Consider the following 5,689-nt stretch of genomic DNA (forward strand, 5'->3'; position numbering starts at 1 on the left):
ATTACAACATTACTTGGAATAGAGTAAAACTGAAAAAAGCCCAAAAGCCTGCCTACATAAATTGCAGTACCTCCATGCAGTGGAATGCTATACAGCCGTTAAAAAGGATGAAGGACGAGATACAGGTGATGGTTGCACAATATTCTGAATGTATTAAATGCCACCGAATTAACGGCTCACTTTAAAATGGCTAATTTTGCATTATGTGAATTTCACCTCAGTAAGATAAAAAAATATAAAAAGAATGAAGTAATCTCTATGTATTAGCATGGAGAGTAGCATTAGTTGTTGATTAAAATGGACAAATGGCAGAGCAGTAAGCACAATATAATTTCATTTAGATGAATATTACAAATATGCAAATTGGAATCTGCATAGATACCATCTGGCTGCACATACATCAAACTCTCATGATTGGTCAGCTCAGTGGGGGCAGTAGGAAAAGATCATGGGGAAACTTTCACTTCCTAAGCCCGGTATTATTTGAACTTTTCACAGTAGATGTTACTTTGTAATTAGAGAAACAATATAAATAGAACGGATTTCCATATCACTTTTATTATCCTTCCTACAGGGGAAAAAACTGGACTCCATCCAATCTTTAATGCAAAAGGGAGAAAACATTGTCATTTCATGTTATTTCTCTTCTGCCTGCTTCACTTAGTCAAATAAAATCACTTCCCAAATGACTGCTATCTGCTATCCAGAGGTGACAAGGCTGACCACAGCTATGAGGATCACGGGGGCCATTTTGTGACAGGCAACATGTACCCATGCAGAGAAAAAGGCAGATCGAGCGTGGCCTTTCTGGATGCCAGTTGTGGTTGGTGTGTGTGCTTCTGTACTATGCAGTGGGTTGCTTGGACTTTCCTAAAAAAAAAGGACAGAAAAAAAGAACGTGTCCTGTTTGAACAAACCCCAGCATGCAGAACAGAATGCTAAATTTATGGTTTTTGTTACCTCAGGACAAGTTACATTACTTTGTGAACACAGCTCTCCCTAACCTGCATAAAAAGCACTCTCAGGATTTGAGAGCGGGCTGCCTAGACCTACTAAGGGCGGAAGGCTGGCTAGGGGCTTTGGCTTGGCTGTATACACACAGAAGCTATAGAAGGCTCTGAGTTTGCGAAGGGGCTGCAGGCTGCCTTGTGGGTTTATTCAGACCAGAGAACCCACCCATAGTAACCAGGCTTTCTATTCACTGTGTGTTCGGAGTGCGACGGCAGGACTGAAATGAAAGCCAGTTGGGTGTCTGCATCCTGTCTTCTGTCACTGGTCCAGCTAGTGCACTCTGCCTGCTCACTTTCGCTTGGCGCCTTCATTTTTTTTTCTGTCGGTACAGCAGCACTTTGGTGCAAAGCGGTTATGCTGAGCTCATTCTCTCCAGCCACAGGAAGGCAAGGCGAATTAAAACGGAGCAAGTCTCTCTAGTCCCTATCTTATGATTATTTTTTGGTTAGAGACACAACTGTGATGATAAACACGGAATCTGAGCTAATTCGTGTTTGTGAAAAGAGCACCCCGCAAATGAAGCAAGCGTCACCGAAAAGGCTAATGACTCAGTGAAATAGAAATCGAAGGCTTGGCGTTGCTGACGGAAGGGTTTCCGGTCATCGGGGACAGCCACACGACCTACGCCTGAGCGTGGTCAGCGACCTCCTTTGATGTGCACAGCAAAATGAACCAGTTCTCAGAGCCCCGGCCCTTGGGAGGCTCAGGTCTGTCTTTGTCCTAATGAACGGCGTCTGATCATGCAAAATCCGCCTCCGACTTGGGTGCAGGGCTGGGAACCCTTCATCCCCCTGGCGGGTATTCCAGCAAGATTGCACCTGGCTGATCGCAGAGAGACGTGCCGCCACCAGCAGAAGAGGCAGACGGCCTCTTGGAAAACGTCTCCCGGATCCGGAGCTGAAGCCCTGAGACCTGCCAGGCCTGCGCGTCAGACCTCCCCACGCCCCGTAATAGAATGAGCCCCATCCTCAGGCCAGCCAGTTGCAATCACATCACTGACCTTCCACCCAACCCCCTCAAAGAGGCGTCTTGACACAAACTGGGAATGGGATGGGGACTCCTGGGCCCACATGCCCCAAGCATAGGGACCTTGGGTCCCCTTAGAGTGTGGCCCAGGACATGCTGGCTGCTTGGGAAACTCCCTGTCATCCCCTTGGCCACCATGTTGCCACGGAGGAGCCTGGGGGAGGGACTTCCTCTAAGTAGCAGTCTGTCCACTCCCTCCTCTGCTGGTTTTCTACCATTCGATTGGGTGGAAGGATAGCTTCTGGGCAGTCCAGGCTCCTTGGGTCAGCCTCTTGGCCAACTTCTTAATGCAGTGCTGATCAGATGTCCAGGGTGACCTCTGAAGTTTTGGCAGTGCAGAAAAAAAAATGTTTGGGGGGCCGGGGCACACAAACGACCTGTGGTGTGTGGGTGGAGGTCCCAGCTCTCTCCATCAGATGAAAAGTGTACAATCTATAATTTCTAGGTCCACTATAAAAAATGGAACCATGTCAATTTATGCGACTAGCGCTAGATGCTTTTATAATTCTATCACATTTCCAGCAGTTCCAATGTTCTTTTCAGGGCTGCCACGTTGGGATGTTGGGGAAGTGTTGGCGTCACCCTTTATGATCTGAGCGTCTTAAGGACATTACCATTTCCCACTGCCAACCCTGCTCCCCTAGGTTCTGCTGCTGTAGCTCACTCACAGCTGCCCTGTTTCTAAGAATTTATTTCCTTCTGAATCACTCACATGCTAGGGCTTCACGGATAATGACAGGAAAAGCCCAGGGAAGCTGGACTGGCTTAGGCCAAACCGAGTAGTTACAATGAGAAAGTGAGGTTCATCTACATGAACTTTTTTCTTGAATTCCAGACATGAAAAGCTGTCTTCCGATCCTGACCTTTCATTCATTTAACAAGTATTTATTGAGCAACTACATGAGTTTAGAGAATTGAGAGAGAAGCACATAGTTGCATTATTTTGGCGAGAGTGGGCACCACCATGAAAAAGAAAGAAAGAAGTCAAGAAAATATCCCCAAACTTGCTCCAGGATGGACTTATTATGCAACTCGTTGCTGGCATGAGCTTTCTGTGAACTCACTTTGCTCTTTTTAGATTATCAACTCCACCTTGACATGCTGGCAGACGAGGAGGTGCAGTTGCCATCTGTCATTATTTTTCTAACCCCTCCACAGAACGGGCACCGCGGGGACAGCTCACGCTGCCAGCTTTGTTCTTTCACCCAAATGCTTGGGGCTTCTCTGCCCAGATCCCAGCAGGCCGCGAGGCTGGCCCGGGTCTCTGGCTGATGGCTGTCTGCCCTTAGGCTCTTTGGGAAGGAAAAGCAGGACTGGGCTGGAGGGGGCCCTGGGTGAGCAGATTCTGCCGCCAAAGGGCACTTTCGGGATTCGGGCTCTTGGAGTCAAAGCCTCTCTCTGCGGGCGCCCTTAACTCAGTCTAACCAGTCTGTCGTCTGTCCCCTGCAGCGCTGACACGACCATCGGTTTGTTCTGTTTTGTGATGGGACCGGGGCTGAAGCTCAATGCTTCTCCTTCTGCAAGCAGCCCGAGGTCAGGCGCTGTGGCCTGCAGAGCCTGGCGCAGTGCTCGGCACATCACAGGTGCTCACGGCATTACTTTTAAATGCATAAGAGAAAGCAAGCGAGGCCAGTGTGGACTATCGAAAGCACACGGAATTTCGTCGGAGACCCTGGTCTGGCTCTCGGCTTGGCCGCTCACTGCAGTATAAACGAGCTCCTCGACCTTGCAGATCCGGTTTTCTCAACTGTCAAATGGGGACAATCATACTTGCCTTACAGGGCTGCTCTGGGGATGAGGCGAAATAGGGAATGGTATGACTGCACTCATGGCAGGTTTGGGGGCTGTTTGCCAGTTACTGGAGAGTTCCAGGTGGTTCGTCACAGAGTTGGGACTTGGGTCCTCAGCATGTAACCTTGATGACTCTGAGTTCTGAGGAGAGCCGTAAACCAGCTTTGGGGATGCCAAGGGGTGTCTGGCACACAAGCATCTCTGGATCACAGTGTGGTATCTCCTGTGCGGAACTCACTTCACTGGTTAGGTCTATACCTCCTTCGCCGTAAGAATTCTAGGGCTCTCACGGAGGTGTCCATGAGGGCAAGTGCATTTTAATAACACTGAACTTTGAGGTACGGAAAAGCAAAGGATGGGCAGTGAGCAGGGCGGCCTGGGTCTAGAGCTACTCAGGGCGGAAGCCAGCTCTGTCAATTCATTGGGCAAGTCACTTCACCCCTCTTGGCTTTCCTTTTCTGCCATTTTCTAAGATGGTGGGTGGGCGGCTACTGGGGAGTTGTTCTAGATCCGATGTCTCCCTTTTTTCTTTTGGCTGTGAGCACAGAGCAGACAGCATTCACATGTGCAGCATATTCTTAGGGGCGTCCGCAGATTTTGAACAACCTTCCAAACTGTTATGGGGTAACTAAGGTATTCAGCATTTTGAGATCACTATTGATCTTAGCAGGTTAGCAAAACCACTTTCTTTCTTACTGGGGCCCTGGGAATAGGTAGGATTGGCCGTGAATTATGTGCAGTTTCTCTGCAAATGCTCTAAGTGTATGGAGTCTCGACAGCATGAGTAAGTGTGTGAGAACAGGAGCGAGGCAGCTGTTCTTAATTTTGTCTTATTTCATTTAAAAAGTCATGATTCTCAGTCTTGGATTCTTGGCTAGTAGAAGTATATTTCTCGTGCTACAACTCGGAACTGATCACGACACACCCATTCGCTGTGAATCAGAGCAAAGAATTAATGGATTGGATGTGTTTTAAAAAGGGTCTTTCAGCATTACCTGTTGATTTCGTTGATTTCACATGCGTCTAGGACTTGCTAAGACAGAGAACTTCAGCCCGACAGCAGGCTACTGCAATGGAGTGGAGTGGACAAGGAGGGATCCCCGAGTCAAAGACTTTTCAAAACCTTCTTTCTCAAGAACTCACCCATTGCAGACATCATTCCCAATCATGGCATAAATGACGATGGCTGGGTGGTCCAACAGTTGGTTCCTAGACAAACTGAGAAAACACAGACGGAATCCGAATGTCAAACACTTGGAAACCTAGCTTTGTAACCAATGTCGCAGGCTGGGCCTGGGAAAGAACCTTCGTAGGGCCGCCCTCTGTAAACGTTCTGCTATTTGTCTTTCATTCTAGTGCCCTTATTCCCTTTTCCCACGTTCTTCTCTACAGACTTTACCCTACTTTCCCATTAGGGAAAGACCACAAAAATGCGTAGAGTTGAAAAGCGTGGGTTACAGTCTGCAGAAGGGCGACGTGCCGCTGCCTTTTTAGCATCCGCCGCATTTGTCATCCATCGACACGGGTGGGTTACCTGGGTTACTTATGTTCGGATTCGTAAGACAGCCTGACAGTCGTGGGCCTGGAGCTAACTGTGAAAAATCAAGGGTTTCTCAAGGATTTCATTCCAGGGCCTCGCTTCTGCCCGAAATGAGCACAGAATTGTTTTCTTAGGCATAAAGCAGGAAAAAGAAAGAATCCTTTTTGCCTTTTTCAGATACTTTGGCCAGATCTAAGTTTTATCCACGTCGAATGCATTTTTTACAATCTTTCTTTAAGGACATATATACATGAATCACCTCCAATGCTCCCTGGCCCAGGCAGGATGTTCTCCGAGTGTCTGCAGAGTGACTAACTAGCT

General features: G+C 48.0%; 1 protein-coding gene across 1 annotated transcript in view; it reads right to left on the minus strand.

Moving 5' to 3' along the window:
* Positions 1-5,689, minus strand: part of AOAH (acyloxyacyl hydrolase) — a 148,581-nt gene that overhangs the window by 32,237 nt on the left and 110,655 nt on the right. The gene's annotated exons all lie outside the window — the stretch shown is intronic.

This window comes from Pteropus vampyrus, unplaced genomic scaffold, assembly GCF_000151845.1.
Source record: "Pteropus vampyrus isolate Shadow unplaced genomic scaffold, Pvam_2.0 Scaffold75, whole genome shotgun sequence".
Classification (NCBI taxonomy): domain Eukaryota; kingdom Metazoa; phylum Chordata; class Mammalia; order Chiroptera; family Pteropodidae; genus Pteropus; species Pteropus vampyrus.